The sequence below is a fragment of the Triticum aestivum genome, chromosome 2A (assembly GCF_018294505.1).
Source record: "Triticum aestivum cultivar Chinese Spring chromosome 2A, IWGSC CS RefSeq v2.1, whole genome shotgun sequence".
Classification (NCBI taxonomy): Eukaryota; Viridiplantae; Streptophyta; class Magnoliopsida; order Poales; family Poaceae; genus Triticum; species Triticum aestivum.
This window is the reverse complement of record NC_057797.1, coordinates 616,761,447-616,771,103: the sequence shown is the minus strand read 5'-3', so window position 1 is coordinate 616,771,103 and position 9,657 is coordinate 616,761,447. Positions and strand designations below refer to the sequence as shown.

The 9,657-nt window shown below is 47.9% G+C and overlaps 1 long non-coding RNA gene across 4 annotated transcripts; it reads right to left on the bottom strand.

The window, feature by feature from the left end:
• Positions 1 to 358: 358 nt before the first annotated feature.
• Positions 359 to 3,617, bottom strand: LOC123189792 (uncharacterized). Of its 4 annotated transcripts, none has more exons than XR_006496001.1 (5): positions 3,097 to 3,617; positions 2,888 to 2,982; positions 1,915 to 2,774; positions 1,206 to 1,477; positions 359 to 682 (listed from the first exon to the last, which is right to left on the bottom strand). It is a non-coding gene; the product is annotated as an uncharacterized lncRNA (long non-coding RNA). The 4 variants fall into 4 exon arrangements; XR_006496002.1 differs by having other exon boundaries at positions 1,258 to 1,477; positions 1,915 to 2,804; positions 3,097 to 3,616; XR_006496003.1 differs by having other exon boundaries at positions 1,258 to 1,477; positions 2,888 to 2,979; positions 3,097 to 3,615.
• Between the last annotated feature and the right edge of the window lie 6,040 nt (positions 3,618 to 9,657).

The window sequence follows — 9,657 nt, the reverse complement described above, 5'->3', positions numbered from 1 at the left end:
ATAATAGTAGTAGATATATACTTGCCAGGCGATGCGCCAAATAAAAAAACTACGTTTCGAAAATACATAAGAGAAACAGTAAAATGTGCAGGCATTTATCTCACATCAAAACTAACGCTACTACATCTCAGATGTAATCACTAACATCTTTGAAATTCCACTATGATGACATAATTCCAAAAGGCACAACTTATTAGATAAATAAGCAAATAAAAAATGTAATATACTGACTAATATTCGATCACTTGTATCTATGAGTTGGTAATCTGATAACACCTTCATACAAATTTACAAATACAGTCAACGAAAATTTCACAGGAATATCATGCATAATACATCCTCTGTATACATAAACTGGTATAGCAAACTGAATATAGGAATAACTTTAATTGAGGGTTAACAACAAAGTGTCAAGCAACGAACAGTTACTCCAAAGTGGATAAAAACAAGATTTCTGGAAGACTATTTGAGTAAATTTAGACACAGAGAAGCTCATAATTCATACAAACAACAATATATCTCAAAGGACAACTATACCACATAATGGCAAGCAATCCTTCCAGTTCATGGGTCGAACACGATATGATGAGCTCGACATTTGCATGTAAAATGGATCCACATAACAGCGGTCCTTAGTACTGGTCTAAGAAGGAGATGACCTCGCTTGCTGCTGGCAGAAGCTCTGCACATGATAGTAATTTCAAACAAAATTTCAGACACGAACCACTAATAACGATACCCAAAATTTTGTACTGAATTAAACTAGTTAATGTCTGTAACCATGCTTTCTGCCACAATTAAACTAATTTCTTTATTGAGTATATGCTCCTATCATCTTGACCAGTGTCTATCCAGCTTCCAAATCCCTTCCCAAAAGATTAACACCACACAGACATCGTAGTTTAGGATTCATTATTTAGAACAACATAATTCCTCTGGAACCCAGCAATTGCTGGCTTCATATTAATTAATTCGACGGTGGCAACAATTTACAACTAAATCCTGATAAGGTGCGAGTGTGCAGTTTAGAGCTTTAGCTCAACTGTGGGTGCAAGAAAGGAATTAAATTCAATATGTAATAATACTCTCAATAACATCCAGCGCTTATGCAAGAAGATTTTAGTTTCAGTTTTGTGTGCCACTACCAACACACCTACAAACTATTTTTAATTGACATGAAATCAAAGATTTTAGAGCCGCCTCACAGGTGAAGAACTGGAAGAACTTCACAGGGAACATGATGGTCTCCGGCATAACCTGCGTGGCACTGTCGATCACCATGACATCATCTCATCTCATTTTGGGCTTCTCAGAGATGCTCGGCAGCCAGGGGAGCCTCGCATGGAGCTTTGCCTGTTCCGAGCTGCGTTCATCGATGGCAGCTGAGGCGTCCCCAATGTTCCCATCCTTTTTCTTGGTCTCCGCAGCAGAACCCTCTTGCCCAATGCAAGTGGTCTGTAAGTAGATTGACAATACCCTAAAAATGATCAAACAGTACTTGACGTATTACTATTGATGACTACAAAAAATGTTGCAATCAAAACAAATGCATGAGGTTTGTCTTTTTATATAAAACATATGCATTCTAGTTCAATATCAAGGCCTTGATGCAACACCAAGAAGTAGAGATATCTCTTTCATCAAATTATGTCTTATAATTTTATAAACCTTCTCAAGGAAAAACGTAGGTTAAATTTATAGTAAATTTCACTTCTACATCCTCCCCCCCCAACACACACACACAAATGGTAGTTATTCTTTAATTTGCAGTCCCTCCATCCTAAAATAAGTGTCTTAACTCTAGTACAATTTTATACTAAAGTTAGTACAAAGTTGAGCACTTATTTTGGGACGGATGGAGTAGTATTTATGAGTGAAACTGCCTTGAAATGCAACATATCAACACATTTATACCAGTTGTGTGATGTGCCCTGTTAGTTTGCCATTCCATAGTCCATTCCCAGGATGATCCATTAACCTAGAGAGAGAACACCAATTTCAATTAAAAAAAAGCAAAACATAAGGTTGTAATGTAATGAAGATCTCAGCTGTACAATAAAAAAAGAGAGAAGCTATTGTATCTAATCGGAAGCAGTAGCACATGTCATGGTATATACTTATATTATATACAGAATTCGATTTCAGAACACCCAAGTAGTCTGTTACCATATTCACAATGCTCTGTCAATGGTAAAACATTGCTAGTACCTGCAAAAAGTGTAAAAACAAAATGATGGAACGTTATAAAATAACAATTAATAATTGATGTCAACAACATCTACTTTGCCAAGCTGCAGATGCCCTCTAACTTCCTAATGATTGAAATCCCACAAATATTCCTTCAAGTCAGAAACGGTTATATAACTTGACTCGTGGAGACATCACCAGATTTTTCTTCCGTTCTTGCCTCCAAAAGGATTAGTATGTAATACATTAGAGTAAATGGATAGGTGCAAATAATCTCCTAAATTGAAAACCTGCATAGGGGCAATGTTGAGACAGGATAGCCTCTGACTATGAGATGCTAAGCATGCCTTGGCATCTGGACTGAACTTCTGAACTTCTGTGAATCAACTTTTGACTATAGTTTTCAAGCAGAAAGCATCTCAGTATTTTGCATCTAAAGTTCCTTCCCTGAATATTTCCCGTGTGCAAAAATGAGAATGATTTGGAGCGTGGGGTTGGGGGATTTGGAGCGTTGCCTTGAGGATGTCGAGCCTGACGGAGCCGTAGACGACGCCGACGCCGATGCCGACCGCGGAGATCCTGGCCACCTACAAAGCAACATCGCGAGGGGAAGAAACCTGCCGGTCAGTCAGTCAGATCTGATCCGCGAGGCCGCGGACGAATCGGGGGAGGGGTAGGGAGGAGTGCATCGGTCGCTTACGAGGTTTAAGACAAACTTGCATCGCTAGAGACTTCTCCAACTCCTTCAAAGACTCCTGCAACTTTTGCTCAGGGGCTTCACCATGCCACCAACTTCTTCAGGTGCCAACAACATGAACAGATAACGGGGTGAGAGGGGGAAGGGAACAGAGATGGAGGAGGGATAAGGGAGAGGAGAGAAGAGGGGGAAAGAGGAAGGGGTGGAGATACCTGTGATAACGGGGAGGCGGCAGTGCGGGACGGGAAGACTCGCCGCCGGCGGGCAGGATGAAGAGCTGGCGGCTCCAACCCTAGCTTGCGCGTGAGAACTGCATCCGTCGCACACAACCAAGGCATCCATCGTCTGCCGTCGTGCTCCAGCGAGCTGGCGACCGAGGGTTGCCTGGAGCGGAGGTGGAGGCGACCAGAGCCGGCGGCGGCGCGGCGCCGAGGTTGGTGCGACGGCGAGCTCGGGCGGCGGGGCAGAAGCTGCAGGAGACGGCGGCGGGGACCTCGAGGCCGAGCTCAGGCCATGGCTTCCCTGGCTCCAGAGGCCGTGGCAGCGCCGGACGCAGCGGCAGGGCGAGGAGGAGGCCGGCCGTCGGGGAGGCAGGAGCTCCTCGCCCCCTCGATCCAGATCGAGATCGAGGAGGGAGCAACAGGGGCGCGAGGGAGGGGGCGATAGGTTTAGGTTTTTTTGTCGCTGGTTAACCTTTGTGGGTCTTTTTTCGTTGGTTAACCTTCGTAGGTCTATTTTTTTGTACGTGGATGGGTGCGGGTTGGACTTTTAGGAGGAGATTTTTTCGGTTTCTGATGGATAAGTCAAAGGTGGGAGGAGGTATCAAAATAAACCAGAAAAGGTGAGACGAAAATTGATCGATGGAGACTACCGACTGCTTCATTAGGAATAGAGATATATTTTCGAATCTTTCGATGATTATCGAGCGTTGCATCTACTGATCCATCAAGCCATCACATCAAATCAGCCCATATCTGAGTCAAACCGGTGCAACTTGCCGTCCGGCGAAAGGCCAAAAATCATTTTCAGCTACTGCTATTGGGTCACACCACGTGTCAGGATAGATACGTGTTGAATATGGCCTCCTATGTTCGATTACTCAATACAGCAAATTCGGATCAATCTCCAGTTTCCAAACTACGAGGCAAAAGTTGCGCAGTGCTCAGCGCCGGCAAGCCGGGGACTCGGTCTCCGTTTCCATCCCCAAGTTGCCACCGCGGCTTCGCTCCCTCTCCACGGAGTCATCGTCCTCCAACGCCCGCACCTGCTCTGCCCGATCATACCCGCGCCTGCTCTGGTCGGCTTATACTTCGCCCGCCCGCCGGTTCGTCCCCGCACCCTGACCTCGTGCTCGCCTTCGGATTATCTCCGCTGTTGCCTTTGAGCGGATGCTGCGCTACCCCGTGAAGCATTGCCTCTTACCAACGCGCCATTGAACCGCCCTGGATCAACCCACTTCCACCATGGCTGCGGCCCGCTTCACTCTACCTCAGGCTGGCTTCACTGATCCGCCGTTTCGGGTCGCCGGCTTGCTCGCCCGCTGGCTACGTTCGAGCTACTGCTCCTCTACTGTCACCGACCCTGTGAAGCAGCCGGCCGTTTTCACCTGCTGCTACTGAACCGGCCTACGGTTTCCTCATCCGCCTACAAACCTTGCCCAACCCGGAAGAGGAGGATGAACCCGCCTCGGTTGTTTTCTGTTCCTGCTGCGTTGAGTCACCGTTCAGCTCCGAGCCACTGGGGCCGTTGGGTCGCCTGCCTCCGTTTCTAAGTCGCCATGCCGCCTGTCTCCACCGGCCGCCGTCGCGGTCTCTGTGCTCGAGCGCCTATCGCCGTAGGCCGCCGTGGCCGGTTCACCGGCGTACTGCCGTTCCTCGCGGCCACGGCTCCGCTTCTGCCTGTGCGACCCGGAGGAGGATCGGGCTATAAGGACGCGGACTCTGACACTGATGCGGTCTCTGCCTTTGTTGCAGTTACAGTTGCACCTCGACCCGTCTGGTTCGTCCACGCCGTTGACCCGCCACTGCTCACTGGTTGTTGTACTCCAATGCCGGTTCACCCGCGGCCCCGGCTCGTCTCTGCCTCCGCCCTTTTTCGCGTTAAATCGCCGCCAGTCACCATCGAGTGGCCCGCGCGGCTTCAAGCCGGCCGAACCTTTGCTGTTGAACCGTCCCCGCGTCTGCAATTTCCGCTTCGCCGAGCCACCTCACCGGCCTTGGGTTGCCTCATCGCTTCCACCGCTCAGGGAGTTGCTGATGTGTTGAGCCGCCGTCGACGTTTTACCAAACCGCCACCGCTTAGCTAAATGTAGTTTGTCTCATGACGCCCTGAACCGCCGCGCTGGGCGCCGGCCCACTTCTGCCTCGTCTTGGCCATGAACCGCTGCGCCCCGTGAACCGGTCAGCCGTCGCGCCTTTCTTCATCCACTGGATCGAGCGGCCGCCGGGTCGTCCCCGTGCAACCTCGCCTCGCCTTTGTCAAATCACCGACGGTTTACGGCAACCCCCTGCGCCGCTGAGCCACCATCACCGACGCGTCGAGCCGCTGTTGTGGCCCGCTTTGCTTCGCCTCTCCAACCCGCTACCGGATCAGCGGTGCCTGACCGGCCGGCCGCCTCGGGCTGCTGCTTGCCTGTCCGATATGGCCTACTGCGGCCCCGCCGTGTCGGCCCTTCATCCGGTCTCCATTGAACCACCGCGCTCTGCCAGATCGAACCTGTAAGCTGGCCTCTCGGCGCCTCAAACCGCCGCACCCCGAGCAGTGACCGCGGGCCTCCGCAGCCGCAACTCTTCAACCCGCCACCGGTTTAGCATCGCCTCGCCAACCGACCGCCTTGAGCTGCTGCTCACCTGCACGCCCCGCTGTTACTGTCCCTGCGAGCGCCGAGCGCCCGGTCCAAGTCGGCTTCTGCGGTCGTTGTTTCCGCCTCCTACCGGGTCACTTCGGCCAGAGGCCGGCGCCGGTTTCGCCTCCGCCCGTCCGTTTACTCCAGCGCCAAGCTGCTGCCGCTTCACTAAACTGGTAGCGCAGAGGCCCGCCGTGCCAGGCCCTGGGCTGTCGCCTTGAGCTGTTTCCTCTGGCCTATTTCTGCGCCCGTGGGCTTCATGCCACTGTCGCGTTGTACGTCCTTTGGCCGGTTCACACTTCAAGCCCCTACCGAGTCGTTTCCACCCTCGCGGCTGTGCCTGGTTCATCTCCGCCGCATGAGTCGCTGCCCTGATTTACTTCTGTCGGGAGTCGTCGCCTCGCCACCACCTCCGAACAGCCGCCGTGGCTCGTTCATTTCTGCCGCGGGCCATGGGAGCAGGCCTTACACATTTTTAGTGTAAAAAGATGATAGTATGGAGACGCATAAGCTGGATGATGCCAAATGTGTGATGGGTTCCAAGGAAAAATCCATGTGAAACTGCACTGGCCCGGTTCCCCAAGCAAAAACAAAAACGAACATGGGCGAAACACGCTGTCGGATTGCATCAACAGGCCAGATGGATCTATCACACGTCGGGTTACCCAAAAAATTATCAGGTGATATCTGTCCTAGTTCTTTTATGCAAACATATTTGATTCATCCGAGCATGATTACTCGCCCCTGTATTATTTCTATATGCGCAGGTTAAATTACCCACTACACAGGTGAAATTATACTGCACCATGATGCCCAATGGACGTGCGCAAGACGCCGCCCTTGTGGCCCGGTCTATATCAACTTGCTGGGATCACGCTTGATTGTTACTCAATGGGCGTGCGCAAGACGCCGCCCCTATGGTCCAAACTACTCTGACTCACCCGAGATTGATCTCAGCTTCGCTGAAGTAATCATTAAGCTCCATGGCGGATAAATTCCGGCTTAACATATCAGGTGAAATCTATCCAATATTTTTTATATTCCATATTGCTTTCTCTAAAAGAGCAATTACTCCAGCTTGCGAAGTTATCTAATGCAGGACCTTAAACCGCCATATTGGTGCAAATTTAAAGGCCGTCAGAAACTTGCCGGCTTAAAAAGAAGGATTCTGGTTTAAAATCCGGCTCAAGGGAAAGCTATCTCCCATAAAGCTTTGAAGCTCTCAATATCCAGTTTAAAAAATTCCGTTTAAAAAGAATTCATCTCTCGCAAGTTCGAGTTCTCAAAAAAATTGCAGGGACCAAAGAGAGTTTGTTGCAGATCATAACTCAAATATATGCACCCGGCGAGCACAGCTCAGAAATATATCACTTGGGGGCTTCCGGCTTATTGAGCTAGGCTATGATTACCCATTTATCCGGCTTATAGGCCACATAAAAAATCACTTGGGGGCTTGGTCGTATTCGAACCATAGCTACACCTCTTGATCGGCGTAAGGCCACCAGGGAAATCACTTGGGGGCTTGGTCATATTCGAACCATAGCTACGCCTCTTGATTCGCGTAAGGCCACCAGGGAAATCACTTGGGGGCCAAAGAGAGTGTTGTAAAAGCACAACTCGAACATAGGTACCCACTGAGCATAGCTCAAAATATTGCTTGGGGGATCTTTGCTTCTCAAAGATCAAAGAGTCTACACCTTTGTAATAGGCTATCAAGCCAGGCTTGGAAGCCAGGTGTAGTCACCTAAAACCCCGGGTTATCATGCCTTCTTTAAGTAAGCAACTCCATCCAGGTAATCCTGGTATGACCTGCCGAACGTTTGGCAAGTCAATCTTATACAGACCCTGAACTTGTCGAAGATAAAACAACGATTGGTTAATGTGAGGTCCATCTTAAAAGGCTTTGTAAAATGGTTTAACTCAGTGGCCTGACAGCCCATGAAAAGCCTCGATTTTGGGCCTGGCAGCCCATGAAAAGCCTCGCGTCTTCCTATGCTTGTATTCGACAAATTTTCTCTTTTTGAGGTTTACAACACTTTATGATAAACCGGTGTTTATTAACCCGACCTGGCCTTCGACTATAAGTCGCCAGTATATATTTGGATTGCGCCATTGAAATCATGCGCTTATAAATCATTGAGTATATTATTCAAATCTTTAAAATAGCCAACATGGCTGGATTTTTATTATGGTTATCGATAACCAATATTATGATTAAGGTTTTCAAAGTCGCTTTAGCGCAATGACTATTATTTTATCAATAGATATGATTCATTCTACAATGGAAGCTATAGTCCCGAGTCGCTGCAGGCTTACGACCCGGCACTTGGGGGCTACATTATTCAAGTTAAGATCACATCAAATATGCAAGTCTCATGTCACTGCAAGCATGCACCATGACACTTGGGGGCTAATGCAAAGTGTAAGTGCATCTAGTGCCCCTTAATGATTTTGGTGTATTGAGGACTTGTAGGTTAAGGGACTAATGTGTTTATGAGTGTACACAGGTCTATAAGTCTATGAAGAGTTTGATATTTATAGAGAAAGTCGACTCCTAAAAATGAAGTTCTTCGTCTAAAGACTTTGGTATTCTGAAGATTTTCTGAAGACTTTGAAAGTGAAGGAAATGGTATGACCGTGAAGACTTGGTATTCATTCGAGGAACATGAAGCATGAAGACTTTTGTTTTCGTAGTTTCATTTTCTTTTTCTTGAGTCATAGGAAACACCGTACTGTTAAAGGGGGTCGAGGAAATACTAAGGAAAAATTTCCATGTGATGCTCAACTCAAAATCCTACACCTACCAATCCCTTCGAGTGAAGCCATTGGAAATCTCATACAGTTCAGTCAATTTTTTCAGTGACAGAGACGAAGTTCTTCTGGTCTCTGAGGAATTTGTTCTGACTGAGGAGTTAGGAATTTTCCAGTGCGGATTTCCTACACAGTGAGGAACATGATAGCCCTGAGGATTTTGCTACTCAAAATTCCGACCGTTGCTGTGCTATGCGCCAGCTGTCCCAAAATATCTATCCACCTAACGGTCATATCATTGGAGGGCATTTATGTCTTATCATGTCGGGCTGCTCCCTAGGCTATAAATAGCCGCCCCCTACAACCACTAGCTGGTTGGCTGCTCCGAGAGAAACTGACACTTGTCATTTGAGAGCAACCCATCCTCCAAGGACTTTGAGCGAAAATCATCAAGTGAGGAAAAACTAAAAACCCAAAACCCAAACACCTACAAACCCCAAGTGATTGAGCATCACTGAAGAGATTGATCATGCGTGGATCCGACGCTTGTTACCTTTGAAGACTGTGCTTCTTCCAGACGGTTAGGCGTCAAGGTCTAGAGCATTCAAGAGGAATTGTGGATCGCCGAGTGACCAAGTTTGTGAAGGTTTGGAAGTCACCTGAAGACTTACCACGAGTGATTGGACGAGGTCTGTGTGATCTTAGTTCAAGGAGAATACGTTGAGGACTGGGTGTCCTGAGCTGCGTGTTCAGGACTGGGTGTCCGGGACTGTGTGTCCTCGAGTTTAAATACTCAACCGCTCCAACCAGACGTACAACTGAGACAGCAGTTGGAACTGGTCTACCAAATCATTGTCTTCACCAAGCTTACTGGTTCTATTCCCTCAACTCTTTCATTTCCTCATAACTGTGTTGTGTGTTTGTTCATATCTGTGTTTGAAGACTTTGACTGAAGACTTTCTCAATTTCCTCAGTTCAATTTCTTTAGTCTGTTTGTCTTCATCCTGTGTTATCATGTGATTACGCTTCCTGTACTCTGTGCTTGTCTTTATTTCATCATGATGACTATGATTGTATTCTGTTATGTTTACTTTTGAGTACTTATTCCGCTGCTAGTAGTTCTTCGCTAAGGAATTTCCTCACCGGCAAATTCCTCACTGAAGAATTTCATAAAAAT